Raw genomic sequence first — 18,039 nt, 5'->3', positions numbered from 1 at the left:
GCCCCACACTGGGGATCAAGCCCTCAACCCAGGCATGTGCCCTGACTGGGAATTGAACCATGACATTTTGGTTCATAGGTTGATGTTCAACAGCTAAGCCACATCGGCTGGGCTAGTCAATTTAAAAAAAAAAAAAAAAAAAAAAGGTTTCCTGGTTTGAAACTGGCAGAGAATGAACAAATTGAACAATGAGAGAACAATAAATTATTTAAATATAATTTTGTGTTAATTTGTGACCTCTTCTTTTTAGAATTGCTCATAAAGAGGTTGCCAAATTATGTAAAATATGCTGAGAAGACTTGCTCCAGTAACATTCCAGAAAATAGTCTGTAACATCCATGGTGAATACAATCGTTAGTTATCCCCATGCATCACATTCTTCGCAGTAATGACATTTTAACAGGTTCCAAAAGCCATGCATTCTCTTCTACATTTTTAACTTAGGCGTGAATATGCTCAGTTTTAAATGGCTTTGGCCAAATAGCCCAGATTTTAGCAAAATATCTGCATTCTTTCTTTGGAGAAGAACTATAGATGGCTCTTTTTGGAAGTGATAAAACTATGGCAACAAAGAAAGTATATCATTTTGTCCAGTATCCTATTATTAACAGCAGATTACACATTATATAAAGAAGACATAAGGAAGGCCAAGAGACATATGAAAACATGCTCAAAGTCACTAATCATCCAAGAGATGCAAATCAAAATGACAATGCTGTACCATCTCACACCTGTCAGAATGGCTATCATCAACAAGTCAACAAATGACAAGTGCTGGCGAGGATGCGGAGAAAAAGGAACCCTCCTGCACTGCTCTGGGAATGCAGACTGGTGCAACTACTGTGGAGAACAGTATGGAGTTTCCTCAAAAAAACTAAAAATGGAACTCCCATTTGACCCAGTGATCCCACTTCTAGGGATATATCCCAAGAAACTAGAAACACCAATCAGAAAGGACATATCCACCCCTATGTTCATAGCAGCACAATTTACCATAGCTAAGATTTGGAAACAGCCTAAGTGCCCATCAGCAGATGAGTGGATTAGAAAACTGGTAAATCTACATAATGAAATACTACGCTGTGGTGAAAAGGAAGGAATTCTTACCATTTGCAACAGCATGGATGGAGCTGGAGAGCATTATGCTAAGCGAAATAAGCCAGTCAGAGAAAGATAAATATCACATGATCTCACTCATTTGTGGAATATAATGAACAACATAAACTGATGAACAGAAACAGATACAGAGACAGAGAAGCATTGATCAGACTGTTAAACCTCAGAGGGAAGGTAGGGGAGGTTGGGGGTAATGGGGAGAGATCAACCAAAGGACTTGTATGCATGCATATAAGCCTAACCAATGGACACAGACACCAGGGGGGTGAGGGCATGAGTGGGAGGGTGGGGGGGCGATGGGGTGATAAGAACACATATGTAATACCTTAATCAATAAAGAAAAAAAAAGACAGTATAGGTGGCAGCCAGACATTTCCTGGGGATGCTGTACAGAGACTTGACACATCAAAAATGTTCTAACCTTGATACATATCACAATCAGGGCACACTGAGATTTTCTTACTTCCCAGGTTGATGCAAGTAGACTAGAAATCTGGTCACTTGTAGCATAAAGATGGGACAGCAGAAGATCACATACTCTTTGATAAAATAGTCTGTAAGGGCAAAGTGACCTTTGTGCAGAGAAGAGAGATTGCCAGAGCTTCTTCAGTTCCAAGTAAACTGTTTGCTCCAAATGTAACTTTTCCTGGGTAGTCTGCATGCATATATATTTATACGAAATAGAGACTTGAGTTGCTTTCAGCTTCAAATTAGCATTAATTATCCTTAGGATAATTTTAGGGCATCAGGGATGTAAATGTGGATGGAAAGGAGAACAATAGTGATAACCTAGAGATGAGAGATGGAAGTCCCAATTAAGGGAAGTTGGGGCAGAGGTATAAAACTGAATCCTTTTGTTGAACATGTTAGAGAGGAAAAAGGGTGACAGCTTCAATATATGTGAGTTCAGGAAGCATGTACCTCTTTTTGAGGGCTTCTCCATCATTCTACCTGTGTGTGTGTGTGTGTGTGTGTGTGTGTGCGCGCATGTGTGCCCGCCCCCCTCCCCCCCCCCCGTGTGCACGCATGTGGCCTAGGAAATTTCATAATAAACAATTATAAAAGAATAATGAATAGCAACTTTCCAGGTATAATTCAAATTAAGTAAAATATTTAACATGTGAACTGAAAGTTGTTCATCTCAAAGATAAGTAGTATAAGTCATTTTTGTATTCTGTTTCACTATTTTTAATTTACATTTTATTTTTCAATTACAGTTTACATAAAAAAGAATATGAATTATTGTTAAAATAACAGTTTGCATTCTTGTAGGCAGGATTGTTTCCGTGGATTCTCTCTTCTGAATATAAGTGGCCATTCATGACTCTCGAGGGACTAGGACTTGCAAAACAGTATTTTGTTCATCTAAAAATTGTTTGATAGAAACCATGTAAAGCAATATATGAAACCCTAATATTTTCTTTGATAAGTTTTGGCATGAGGTCCTGTGCATATTAAAATAATTAAAGCTGAAACAAAACAAAAAAGGAAGTCATACACTTTACAAAACATTCCCCCGATATTTTCAGTACCTACCTGGCACCATATATAGTTATCACAATCTTATTAACTATATTCCCTATGCTGTACTTTACATCCTCATAACTGTTTTATAACTACAAATTTGTACTTTTAAATTTCTTCACTTTTTTCATCCAGCCATGCAACCTCCATCCCCTAGGTTAACCATTAATCTGTTCTCTGTACCCATGAGTCTTCTATTTTGTTATTAATTTTGTTCTTTAGAGTCTACATATAAGTGAAATCATATGGTATTTGTATTTCTCTCTCTGACTTATTTCACTTCCATAATACTCTCTAGGTCCATCCATGCTATTGCAAATGGTAAGACTTCATTCTTCTTATGGCTAAGTAATGTTCCATTGAATATATGTATGACCACTTTTTTTTTTTTTATCCACTCTTATTGATGGGCACTTGGGTTGCTTCCATATCGTGGCTATTGTAAGTAACACTGCAATGAACATAGGGATGCTTATATGCTTTTGAATTAGTGTTTCGGTTTTTCTTTGGATATATACCCAGAAGTAGATTCATTGGGTCATAATTTTTAATTTTTTGAAGAACCGTTATACTGTTTTCCACAGTGGCTGCACCAGTCTGCATTCCTCATGCAACAGTACAAGAGGGTTCCCTTTTCTACACATCCTCACCATCAGTTATCATTTGTAGATTTATTGATGATAGCCACTCTGACAAGTGTGAGGTGATATCTCATTATGGTTTTAATCTGCATTTCTTTGATGATTATCGACATAAAGCATCTTTTTATGTATCTATTGGTCATCTATATGTCCTCTTTGGAGAAATGTCTATTTTCTCCAAAATAGGTCCTCTGCCTATTTTTTTAATTGGATTTTTTGGTGTTGAGTTATAAGAGTTCTTTATAAATTTTAGATATTAACTTCCTACTGGATGTCATTGACAAATATCTTCTCCCATTCAGTAGGTTGTCTTTTCATTTTGTTGATGATTTCCTTTGCTGTGCAAAATCTTTTTAGTTTGATGTAGTCCCATTTGTTTTATTTTTTTCTTTTGTTTCCCTTGCCCCAGGAGAAACAGCAGAAACATATTGCTAGGAGAAATGTCAAAGATTTTACTGGCTATGTTTTCTTCTAGGAGTTTTATGGTTTATAGTCTTACAGTTAAGTCTTTAATCTATTTTGAGGTGAGTGTTTTTTTTATATGATATAAGGAGTTATTCTACTTTAATTTTGTCCATGTATTTGTCTAATTTTCCCAACATTATTTATTGAATAGACTCTCTTTACCCTATTGTATGTTCTTGCCTCCTTTGTCAAATATGAATGACCTTATAGGAATGGGTTTATTTCTAGGCTATCTATTCTGTTCCATTAACTATGTGTCTGTTTTTATGTCAGTACCATGCTGTCTTGACTACTATAGCCTTGTAGTATAGTTTGATATTAGGTAGCATGATATCTCCAACTTTGTTCTTCTTTCTCAAGATTTATGTGGATATATGGGGGTCTTTTGTGGTTCCATAGTAATTTTGAAATATTTGTTGTAGTTGTGTGAAAAATGCCTTTGGTATTTTGATAAGAATTGTGCTGAATCTATAGGTTGCTTTGGGTGGTATGGTCATTTTAATAGTGGTAATTCTTTCTGTGAGTACTGTTTTGCTTTCATTTATTTGTATCTTTTTAAATTTATTTTTTCAGGGTCTTATAATTTTTGAGTGCAGGTCTTTATTCTCCTTGGTCAAATTTATTCCTAGGCATTTTACTTTTTTTTGATGCAATTATAAATGAAATTATTTTCTTAATTTCCCTTTCTTAAAGTTCATTATTGGTAAATAAAAGTGCAACTGATTTCTGTATATTTATTTTGTGTTGTGCTATTTTATTGAATTCATTTATTCTAATATTTTTTTGGTGGAAACTTTATGGTTCTTTATATACAATATAAGGTCACTGGCAAATAATGGAAGTTCTATTTCTTCCTTTCCAATTCGGATGTCTTTCATTGCTTCTTCTTGTTGATTGCTGGGGCTAGAACTTCTAGTACTATGCTGAATAATACTGGTGAAAGCTGACATCTCTGTCTTGTTCTTGATCATAAGGGAAACACTTTTACTTCTTCCTCATTGAATATGATGTTGACTGTAAGTTTATTATATATGGCCTATGTTATGTTGAGGTATTATTCTTCTATTCCTACTTTGCTGAGAGTTTCTATCATAAATGGGTGCTGAACTTTGTCAAATGTTTTTTCTGCATCTATTGATATGATCATATTCTATTTCACTATTTAAGTTTTAACTGCAAGTCAAAACCTTAAGTGGGACATAGAAAGACAGGATTGATACATCAAAATTAATATTTATTTATATTAATCATCAGTTTTCTAATAATTTTATTTAGAATCAACAGTTTAAACACAGAAATGTGTAATATCACAAAGGTAGAGATATTGAAGTCAACACAAGGTTGAACAGTTTTGAATCATTACAAACTTACTCTCCAATTCCCGTGAATACTTGAGTTCACATCTTTCAGGGCTGGTACAGGATAAGAAGAGTTGCCAAATTGACTCCAGGGTAGAACACATTTTTTTTTCTATAGAGTAAGTAATAAAAATGTGTAAGTTTGAAGGTTAAATACATACTATTAAAACTCAACAATAACCAAATCAACTGTTTAGAACTTAAATCAATAAAAATTTTTAGGAAGAATATTAAAATATCTGGTGCATGGCCTTAATGAAAAGGAGATTGGCTTTTGATGAGGTTGCTATGGCTTATAAATTTTTTAGACAAGATGCACACCTCTTTATTGGGCCCACTAAGGTTGACTTGTGAAGGAGGTGATTACAGAATCTTGCATTCTGCAGAGGTGGCTGTTTCACTAGAATTTATTAGCTCTGTCTAGCAAAGTGCCAGATTTAAGTTAAAAGAGACATCTCCAGAAATTGTGGGCTTTGATATCTGTGAACTGGAATTTTATATCACAAATTACTAGCTAGGTGATCAATATATGGGTAATTGTTTTAAATAATTTAAAATCATTTACATCATATCACAAGCTTACTTTCTTAAGCGGGGAGAATATGAAAACATATACATATGTGGTGACAATTGGTGACAACAAAAATGTTTGTCCAATGAACACCAATAGGAATAGAGGTAAGATAAAGCTAAGATAAAGAAATAAAGATGTTTTTGGAAGACAAATCAGAAATGTACTGTTCCTAATTGACATAGACAAGAAATAGAATATTATATGTGTGTGTCTAAGGAGAGAGTCTTGTAGTCTGAGCATACATTAGGTTTGCATGCTTTTAATTGTTGCTCTACAAATGTGTGTAAGGCTAAGCATTTTCACCATTTAAACAGCATGTTCATATTTTGTGATCTCTAATCAGAAGGAAATTTAAGCTGCTCTGTGTATCCACATTATTTGGGGGCAATTTATATTCAGGGCTGTAAGTTTTTTATACTTAAGATATTTTATTGGACAAGATGCCTCCCTTTGTTTATGAATGTAATGACAGTCATAGAAACAGGCAGTCCATCCAAAAGGAGTGTGCTGACCAGAATGTGTAATTTGTCTCAGATGCTCCAACTAGAGTCAGAACATTAGAAATTTAAACCTGAATAGATGGAGTTCTCAACTGTTTTTCATAATGGACCTTCAGAGAGGATCTGAAATTTCATAACAACTTGAGTGATGATTCCAAGTTCTTATTGTAGAGAATAAAAATTCATTAATAACTCCCAAAATGTTCTAAAGCCAACCCACAAATATTTTCTTCATGATGTGCTGTTGTAACAATGGGACAAAAGCCTCATTTTCCAGTGATACCAACATGAGTATAATTTGGGTCCAAAATTATCCACAGAACTTACATTGTATACCCTATGCCTCTTTAGGATTTGATATTTGTTGTCGTTAATAATCTTGAACATTTTGATCTTAGTTTTCCCCGTGTGTTAAAGACACACACACCCAGCTACCAGGGCATGGAAAGCTCATTTTAGATTCTCATAAAATAGAATTAAGAAAGATGTTACAGTTTAGGTTTGAAAAATGGTTTTCTATCTATTAAACTTAAAGGAAATGAAGAAGTAAAGCAAAATCTAAAAACAAGTAACAGTCAACCTTGATTAGAATATGTTTCTTTGGTTACCGTGTTCTTCTGAACACTCTATGAGTAGGGCACAATTAAGACATCTTCATTCAATACCTCCACAATCAGCTCGACTTAAGTGGAAGTTTCATTACCCTCCCCAAGTGAATTAGCATACTGTTCCTTCTAAACACAAACAGTATTCTTTCATAGCTCAGGATATACATTTCTTATCTCTTTATCTGCTCTGGGACTGAGTGATAGGCACTATCAGACTTTAGTTGGTTGAAAGCTCTAAAATACATTGGAATTTGTGTGTTCTATATAACTGTGGTTTTCAATCATTTTTAGATGAAGAACCTTTCTGAATAGCTGATGAAAGTGATGTGCATACACATAAAACGATAGATGCAAGTAAAGGGACTTCATGGACCCCTAAACTCCTTTGCTCTGGGCAACACATTACGTGTCCTGGGTTACTCTCAGAGGGCACATGGTATCTGACATTGCAGTTCTACTTGGTGGCAGCCGCACGCAGTTTCATGCAGGCGGACTAATATGTCCTTTTGCACCCTAAATGAATGTATCTTAGGAAGAGGTAAAATAAATAATTATTATTTCACTTTTTCAACATCTACCAGTATAAAATAAAACTCAGTTTAGGAAGACCTTTTTGGTGGTGAGGGGTCCTGCATGTTACTGGTTCTGAAAAAAAAAAAAAAAGGCTTATAAATATATCACATCCTACAGGAGTGCAAAATCACCGGGGGACACAAAGCAAATGTGCAAACAAGTAAGGGAGCTGGTGCTGTTGAAACCCAGCAGCCTTGATCATGTCACTGAGATCTAGGGGATTCCTAGAGCACCGAATATGTAACCATGAATTAGCTGTAAGTGAAAAGGACAACCCCATGTTGAAATATGAGATACTGTGGGGGTTTTTTTTAATGATGGTAACCAAAGTCTCTCATATTCCATATGAAAAGTTAAAATGTGCTTTTTGGAGTGCAAGTGGGTCTAATATGGAAAAAACACAACATAATGTATTTCTAACCTCATTTAAATATGCATGTGTGTTCCTTTTAAAATAATCATTTTTGTTCCAAACATGCAGCCAGCTACATTGAAAATTTAATGCATGATCTCTTGGACTTGTTCAGGGTATCTGTTTCATGTGTTATAGCTGATACTGCAAAAAACAAAACAACTGGATTGTATGTAGGCTTCTAATATAATTTTCTATGACCAACATTTAAAAAATGTTGGCTCCCTCTCAGATCCTGTGCTGAGCACCAGCTTCAATTCATTTAACACCGAGAGCATCCTTACAAAGAGGCCAATATTTTCCCTTACTTAGATGGGGAAACAGACACAGAGAAGCTGAGTTGCTGCAGCCAAAATACTGAGTCACACCGGAGGTGGGACATACCGATAAAGCCAGAGCCCCCTGACCCACAACTTGAGCTCTTACCTACCATCTGTCACATGTGATATGGAGTACATTATTTACCTCAAATTATCTAAACATCCGTCCTCCCTTACATCTTTCTACCTTGCTTGGCAGATGTGTTAGAGTGAATGATGATAAAGACAGTCTCTGTTTGAAAAGTCAGGAATCCAAATTTCCCGTGGTTGTTTGCTGCCATAGTTACCAACGGCAGCATTATAAAATGGGTCTCTTCTAATTCTAAGGCAAGTGTTGGGGTTGGTGACTATGCTATTTTTATATATTGTACAGAGTTCTTGTTCCATGGTTTATAAAGTGACTTCCTAGACCAGAATTTTAAGAGGAAGTCCTATTTCTTCAAGTTAGTTTCTCTCATCTCAATGGGTGGTGATGTGGAAAGACCCACTGGAGCACTATTGATTAGTTGGTGATGCCAAATTTTAAGGGATGTCAATCCAATGATGAATTAAACTCAAAGGCTTTCAGTTAAAACGCTTGCTCTATGTTCAGGAGTGCAAAGAAACACAGGAGGAAAAGACTGCCCTTTTTTTTTTTTTACACTTTGTAAAGCAAGTACTGTAAATGGAAAGTTAAACTGCAACTTATGTTGCACCAAGAATGTAAGGGATTGCCAATTTCCCTACAACTTGTTTGCAAGGAACATTATAACAATGACATTCTGATAGATGAAAAGAATAGTATCTTGTTTTATTTTGCATTATTTTAATGACATCATATTTTAACACATTTTTGGCATTTTTTATATTTTTGTTCCACAACATGTCCCACAATATGAGAAGTCACATTGTCATCATTTTTCCTATTGTATTATTCAACTTTTTCTTAATAATTTTTATGGGTTGTTGGTAATTAAAGAAAATTATCCTTTGTCATATGTGTTGCCAATATTTTTTCAGTATCATTATTCTTTTGATTGTATTCTTCTTGCCACGTGGAGAATTTTTACTTTCTAGATTTCAAAAAACAACACAACTTTATTGAGGTATAATTGATAAATGGAAAAACTGGATATAGTTAATGTCTGCAACGTGATGACTATAAGCATATGCATACTTTCATGAAGCCATTACTACAATTAAGGTGATAAACATGCCCATGTTCTGTTTAGAGAAATCCTTTTCTATTTAAAAAATAGTAAATGAATTCAATTTATAGTAAATAAATACAATTTTTAATAGAATTCTATATTCGTTTCTTAGGTATAGAAAAGTACTACAAACTTGGAGCCCTAAAGCAATAGCAGTTTATTGAACCTCAGTTCTGGAGTCCAAACATCTGAAACCGAAGTGTCTGTAGGCCTTGTCCTCCCTGAAGGGCCCTTTCTTGCCTTTTTCAAGCTTCTGTGGTTGCCAGAAAAGTCTCTTGTTGCCAAGACAAGAGATCACAAATGTTGGTGAGGATGTAAAGCAAAAGGAACCCTTATACACTGTTGTGGGAATGTAAATTGGTACAGCCATGATGGGAAACAGGATGGCAGTTCCTAAAAAATTAAAACTAGAGCAGCTACCCTATGAGCCAGTACTCCTACTTCTGGGTATATATGGGAAGGAAATGAAATCTTTATCTCTGAGAGATATCTGTACTCCCCTATTCACTGCAGCATGATTCACAGTAGCTTTAAGACATGGAAGCAACATCCCAGTGTCAGAATGGTGAGAAAAAAATTAATCATTGTTATTTAAATCACCCTGTCCATGAATATTTGTTATGGTAGCCTCAGAAAACTAATACAGAAATTAGAACAAAACTCAATTTGCACAGTTCCCTATGGCAACTGCTTTCCAGGTACCCCACTTGTTTACAAGGCCATCTTTACAGTTAATCAAAATCCCACATTTATTAGAATTTACTTTAGCCTCTATTCTGGTCCATTCAGCCACTTTTTTTTTTTCTAAAGCTCCAAAGTGCTTTACTATGTTGACATAATGCAGCTTTAATATATTAATATGTCATAGGTTATGTTATTTGCAGATATTTTAATATCTAGTAGGATTATTTCATTTTGATCCATCCTCTTTTCTCAGAATTTTAAAGAAATATTTTCCACTAATTTTTCAAATAGAACTTGATAAAATTTTACTTTTTGTACTTGATCACAATCACATTTCATAAACATATTAGCTTGGAGTGAAGTAATACTTTTACAGGCTTTCTAACAAAGAACACATTATACCTTTTCATTTACTTAAGTGTAATTTTGTTATTTAGTATATTTTATAGTTTCTCAATACCTTGCACATTATCTTTATTTCTATGCATTGTATTTTTCTTTGACAGTGCCATTGTAAATGGAATACTTTCTATTATAGCACTTACATGGTTCATTTTTATATGTGAATATGATTCCATTTTAATGACTTCTATTATTCTTTCTACTTTTTAGTTGATTCTTGAGATTGCTGGGTAGACAGATGTATCATCTTAGAAGTTTTTGTCCTCCAATTCATAATTTATTACTTTACTGTTTTCTATGGTCAATTTCTATCAGTCGGGGTCCTTAAGTGAAGCAATAGTAACTGATCTGGATCCCTAATCAGAAAAGGAATTTAGACAATAAATTACATGGAAATTGGTTCTGGTTTATTTTTGCATATTCTGTTCTAACTGTTCATTTTTCTTTTGTGCTGTCCTTTGCAGAAGCACTAATTATATTGATGTTCTATTGGTGTTCAATTGACTTTGGCCCCATATCTAAGGATTTTGTCCAAGAGAGAATTCCATACCCTTGATGCTCTGTTTGTTTGGAGAGGAGATGAAAGAACGAATGAGGAAGGCAGTAGTGAAACTTAAATAATTCCTTCAAGCATAAGTTAGAAGTTAAGAATTTAAGTAATTTGCCCAATGATATATACTTTGAGAAAAGCTTTTTGAAAATTTAGATGAAGTTTCCTTACTTCCAATCTAAGTTGTTTGCTATACAATTTAAAATTTATAATTTTTAAAACTCAGATCCTTTATCTGTTACATAAGGATGGAATACCTATTTCATAGAAGCGATGTGATCTTACATGGGATAATATATATAAATTTAGTAGCATAAGGCATTGCCTATGACTTGTGCTCTAAAAATACTATTATAATATGGAGGTAAGTGGGGAGAGAACTACTACTGAAATACTGGCATATTGCCACTGTAAGACTCGTATGTCTTCATTCCATCCATTTGAGGCCAAAACAAGAGCCTTATTCAATCCTTCATTTAAGTTGACTTGTGCTTTATGCAATCTCAAATATCTCATTACTTCTTAATCTTCTGGCTTGCCTCAGGCTGCATTTTCCTGCTCAGTATTGTCTAGTTTCTTCTTCACTAACACATTAATATCATTTCTATTAAAACCAAAGTTAACAAGTCCCTATATCAGGCGACCTTCTTGACTCACCTTTGCCAATGCAGGTTATACCCTTACCTGATAGAATGCTAACTTGTTTGTGATCTCTAGGTGTGTATTTTCACATTTGCTTTGTCTCACTGAAAACTCTTTTAAGTTCACCAAGAGTAGGAGCTCTGTATTTTCATTTCGTGTCTCTTACAGTGCCGGGTGCAATGCAGTCCCTATTGTCAGTACTTGGCAAATGCTTCTAAAAGAAGAAATAGCCAATTTATCTATTTTCTTCTTCCTGTGCATTTTGCCCTTTCATTAGCTACATGATGATGTCACTGATTAAATTGACAGTTTTATACATATTTATGCCGTTAAATATAGAAAATTCTGTATTTAATTATAGCACCCTTACCATACAGAATCTCCTCTTTCTTTTGTGCTACAAGTAAAGATTGTCTCCCATTGAGCTATTTTCATCCCTTTTAGGTTATGTTGAATGCTTCTTAAATGTGAATTTATTTTTTATTCAAAACATTTATTTTGGAGTTGTCTTATAAGTATAAGGCAATGTTTAACCTGTTGACCTTTGACCTTTTGGTCCCAGGTAGGGATTAGAGTGAGAAAACACAGCCAACAGGAGTTGAGATATATCCAGGAAGCTTTATGTGAAAGTATTTTGTCACTCTAGATAGATCCTAATTTATGTTTTGTTTACTTTATAATATTTATCTCCAGATTAACTTTACACTTTAAAAATTAGAGTGCTCATTTTATTTATCTGACATGCTAAATTTTATCTTTGTTAATAAAAAATAAAAATACAAGGTTGTTTCAGAAAATGTGGCATTTAAACAGGATCATACTGACTTCCACGGGATTAATAATTCAGATATTTTATTGCATTTGGGGCATTTCAGTAAGTCCATTATACCCATCTTTTCTGTGCAGTCAGTAAATTTTGTAGCTCTTAAAATCCATGAAATGATATATAGGTTTGAAATGCATTAATATTTATGTAGCTCTTTTTATGACAAACATTCTAAAATGCTCTCTAGTAAAATAAAAAAAAAAATTAAGCATGAGGAGAATGTGGATGATTACAAGTTGAAAGGTCACTTTCAAAGACAAATCAAGTTAATTTGTTTGGCAAAGTGATTGACCAGTTTACACAAAAGATGGCAACCCCACTTAGGTGATCTCAAGCTTGGGAATCTAGAGGAATAAAAGCTGCCTCTCAGCAATCAGGAAAGTGCTACAGTTAACAAGTTCGGCAAAGCCTTCCTGCTCGCTCAGATAAGACAGTACCATTCCTCCTGGACTACAAACTACCAGGGCTTCAGCCTGCGAGCTGTTTTCATAACTCTATTAATATGACTTTGTAGTTCTAAATAAAAATAAGGGTAAATAAGCTGATAAAATGCAGTCATAAAGGCATCTTTAATTTATTGCAGTCGTTTTTATTTTCTTCACACATCACAGAAGCAAATTATTGATATAAATTATGCTAATTTCTTTCTATGATGAGGTCATTCATGAGTGAAAGATAAATCTGGAGGACAAATGCCCTTTAATGCATACCTACTGCTTTTCTAATTGTGGATTGTCTCCACCTAATTTCCTTTAAAAATTAATGGTTCTTCAAAGAGATATTTTTCAATTTAATATGTTTTCAGTTGTTCTAATTTGAATAGAAATGATGGAAAAGTAAAAAAAAAATGTGTGGGGTAGTAATACATAATGTTGCTAAAGTACAGTCACGAAGACACAGGGATGGAAGAGGCTGTAAGGTTATATAATCCTGAAATTTTATTGCTAGAGCATTTCAAAATACTAAAAGTCTTCCAATGACTATGAAAATATTTTTATCTTTTCCTAAGTTTGACCCAGTCGTTCCACAAAATACGTTACTCTAATGATAGGTTGCTGATTATTTTTCTCTTTGATCTGGAAAGTCCTAGAATAAAGATGGCTAATTAGCATTTATTTTAGTTACCTACTCATTTATATTAATAGGAAGGACTAGGGATGAGAAATAGCCAAGACTGATCATCACACTTCATGATTCTGTCATTTTCTACTAAGCAGCAGTGTTTTTTTTATATATATATATATATAATTGCACATTTTAGTAATAAAACCAATTGGCTTAATTATCTACTTCTCTTGGGAGCCAAAATTCATAAATGAAAAAAAAAAATTCATCATGTCATACTTTCCTAATTAAAATAGTCTGGGTTCCTAATATATTGTCCTTGCAATGTTTTCTTGTTTCATTGAGAGTCCCATTATCTGATTCTAACAATTCAAAGGCTTATAGGATAACATATATTATGATCTGGCCCCTTCATGACTTTCCAGCCAATTGTCTTATCACTTAGCTACTCTCAAGCTGTATTCCAATAACATAGTACTCATGTAGCATCGTGAATCTACTCGCTGTTCCTTCCTTTATTCATCTGTTCCCTGTGTGGAGTGCCTTTGTTGCTTTCCTCTACCCCCACCTAACTTTTATTCTTCCTTTAAGACTTAACTTACGCCTCAGCTCTTGTAGCGATGCTTTAAGACATTGACTCCTTTCTTTGAGCCTGAGATACAGTCCCTCTTGGATAGGTATTTTTCACAATGCCTTGTGTTTCTATATCAGTAGGTTATTATTATAACTAACTGAGTCACAGAATGTAAGTTCTTGAAAGTAGAAATTCACCTTTGTAATCTAAGCACCTGAGTTTGTGATATTTAAAAATTCAACAAGTATCTGAGTGAATAAATGATGTCACCAGACAAAGACTTCAACTTCACATAATTGCAACATAGGAAAACTCATTGCATCAGAGTTGCCTTTCCAAAGACATTTATTGCCTTCTCATAGCTACCTATAACTAACGGTATTGTCAGATCCTTGTATCTGGCCCCTAAAATTAAAGGAGTCCCAATTTCTGCCTTAACAGTGTTCATATTAGAACCATTAGGTAACCCCAGAGGTGAGTTGAAAATTAAATTAAGAAGCAAAACAAAACAAAGTAAATCTTGCCCTAAAATTTGTGAATCCCAGGCAGCCTTTTGTGGAGTTACCATAATACTTACTTATATACCCAGAATGTAGATAAGCTTTCATTTTAGATGGGTATACCCTTTACTTATCCCAAATTACAGGCTTACTAGTTTACCATTTTTTCCTTCTAACATGCTTTGTTTTATAAATTAGAAGCCTAATTTTTTCAGGCAGGTTTTTACAAAGGCAGCTTAGATTTTTGACACAGGTATTCCATTATTGACCTCTGTTTTGTAAATTATCAACTTGAGGAGTAATTGATAGCATTAACATGATTTTTTTGGAGCTTATTGACCTCCACTGTCTTTTGATTATGAATAGGAACTGAATATGTGCTAAGACCTTGGGCCGATAATGTTCAGAGAGAACCTACATTAAGATCTATTGTGGTGTTTTTCAAACCTTAATTTTTCAATCTCTTGCATGCAAATTCCCTGGATGATTGTTAAAAGGCAGACATTGGAACACCACTACCAACTGAATCAATCATAATTTCTAAGTGAGGGCCAAGGAATATACATTTTTATCAAGCGGTTTTTAAAAATTGTACCACTAATCTAGAAAGGCAGGCTATGATATATAATAAAGATGATTTTAAGTGAAGTAAATTATGAATGTCTTATCTGGAGATATATTTATAATTCAGTAAGTATTTGTTGATGATTTATTATGTACCAAACTATTTTTGTAGGGAGTCTATGGAGGTGAAAAAATAAATTAAGAAGCTTAGGGTTTTGGAGGTTGTTGGACAAGATATGAAAAAAACAACTGAATACTTATTAAAAAAAAGATTGTGCCAACACACATACACTCAAATATTAGAAGCCAAGCATTTTCTTATGTGTTCTCATACCAGGCTTCATAGGAGAAGAACATATCAACTCTTTCAAAACTAAGGTGTCATGTTTGTTGCAACAGACCTCCAGTTTCAAACTGGTGTATACGTGGTAATGCTGCTGTGTGACAGGCCATCTCATCCAATTAATGCCTGGGAATGCAGCTTTCAACCATTTTATCTTTAAGGCATATCAAGAAGTTGTATTGCTCAAAGCTTTAGCCTTGAAATAAATGCTTTCTGAAGATTTGATTTATTATTTAACAGGCAGGGTAGATTGTTTGGTTTTAGTTGTTTTAAAATTGTCACAGACTTAAATTACAGTTCAGTTTTGTGGTGTGGAATTGGTGCTATCACTTGCCTTGCTGTCTGTGTGATATGGTGACTAACCACTCTCCCGGAAATCTTCTTTCCTTGCTGGTGGAGTTTCCTGTAAGTCCCCTCAGAGCATGTGTGTCTTGGCCTACCACATAGGCACTTACCACTGTTCATCAACTCTGTGTTCATAAAAGAATGGCAGTTCTACTCTTGGCTTGGCAACTTGGTAAAATAGGTGGCTGGTCATTTAACTGTCATCCTGCACTTCCGTTGCACATTTGAGCAGATGATCCTAACTGGACTGCCACACAGTAGCTATTAAAGAGTTGGTTGAGAGAAATGATTTTCTCAATAATGCACAGTCTATCACTGGAGTAACCAGATCATCACACTGTATCAACATCCCTGTACTATCGATTTTATTATATCGCCCCTTTGGCTTGCCATCAGTTTATATTGAAAGATGTCATTAGAAACACTTTTATGGGGCTCAGTGACACATATACTACAAGGATTAAGTTACTGTTTCATATCATGATAGAGTATCTTTCTCATAGGGGTTTGGGAAAGATATTTCTCTATGCTTCTCTAGAACATTTGGTATATCTTTATTTTATGAGCACAGTAAATTACACAGCTAGTCATGTTTTCCGTTTCCCGCTGACTGGTAGAAAGGGAGTGACAAATTTGTGATCTCCCTTTACTATGTGCATAGGATTTTATGGCATAAATGTTGTTAACCTATCTCCTGGCACCCACGTGTTTATTGCCTTTAGTTTTTCATTGCTTCAACTTTCCTCACAAGTGAAAACATATTTCATTTTTTTCTACTCTATGTGTCTCTTCATGAGATGTCCTAAATTATTTCTGGAACAAGGCAAAATAGATAGTTGTGTTTTATTTGTTGGTTTGTTTAATAATTAGGAGTGATCACTAAAGATCAAGTTGAAAGAATCTTACCGAGATAAATTGGGGTAAAATAGAAAATGAGGTAAAGAGAGCAGGAAATCTTTGATAAATGAATGGACTTTGGTAAGCACTAGCAATAAAGGCACAGCTCAGTAAGAGAATCATATGGTTGACTTGGACTACCCAGCACCAAAAGATAAGAAAGACTTGTAGGAAGTGGAATTAGTTACAGGAAATAGGCCAAGATGCTATATTTCTGCATGTATCTGGGATTATTTTGCATTAAGCTATAGGGACAGGGCATCTTTTCCACGTTTGGCTTTTGTCATGTCAGGTATTTTGTTTTTATCACACACATGGTTTCTACAGTAGACATTACAGAATCAGGAATAGATGAAGTAAGTTGTCCAGATTAGTATAGACTACTTTAGCTGTGCTGGTTGCTCTTCCTCTAGTATTTGATAATATCAGATTTGATTGGTTTGACCTTAATCAAAACAGGTCATATTTATGGTAAAGCCATTTCATATTGCTGTTTGAATTACTCTTGAATTGAATATCAGAGTAGAAAATGTCTTAAGAGATCGTTTACTCTAATCTGTTTATTAACAGTTGCTGAAACTGGGGTTCAGACAAGTTACGTTACTTGCCCAAGATGACAACCAATTCATCAAAGAACCAGAACTATAACTAGAACAAAAATCAATTGTTTCATGAATCAGCAATAACTCAGAATGTCTCAGTTATTACAGGTCCCCCTATTGAGGACTTTGCACTGTTTTCTTTACGAAGACCAAGTTTATGTCTAGTAGATGTTAAAACCAGAGAAAGAAGTTGCTGGTATTACTGTTTATTTGGAAATTACATTCATGGTCAAGAATCTTTCCAGTGCCTAGAGGTGGGATTTGAGAAGGCAGTGGAGGTAGTTTAGTACAAAGCTGTGGCAGAATGGCCCTGGTGATTCGAGGTAGCTAGCAGAGATAAATAGAGGGAGATCTATGCTTGTTTGTTAAGTGCACATTGAAATCATTATCTTGGTAATTTCGGCAAAGGACCTTTTTTGGCTTAAAGTTATGATGAATGGGTGTAATGGGGTTTTTAAGGATTTCATTATCTAAATGATTATCTCATTTTTAAAAATTTGCTAGTGTAGACAAAGCAATAGTCATTAAATTTCTGCAATTATAGATTAAGACATTTTGTACTTACAAAACAAATTGTGATTGCGAGCTTAAACTTTAGGGAATTTGTTTATTGTAAGCAATCTGGAGAGCTCAACTGAAAACAGTATTCTTCAACAGAGGAATTTTTGTTTCATCATGGGTTGTTTTAGTTGCTGGAGTTTCTAATCATTTAGGTAATTGCCTCAATTGTATTTTATTTCAGTAAGCAGATTATATTTACATGA

This window comes from Cnephaeus nilssonii (assembly GCF_951640355.1).
Source record: "Cnephaeus nilssonii genome assembly, chromosome: 2".
Classification (NCBI taxonomy): domain Eukaryota; kingdom Metazoa; phylum Chordata; class Mammalia; order Chiroptera; family Vespertilionidae; genus Cnephaeus; species Cnephaeus nilssonii.
Note: the sequence above shows the minus strand (reverse complement) of the source record.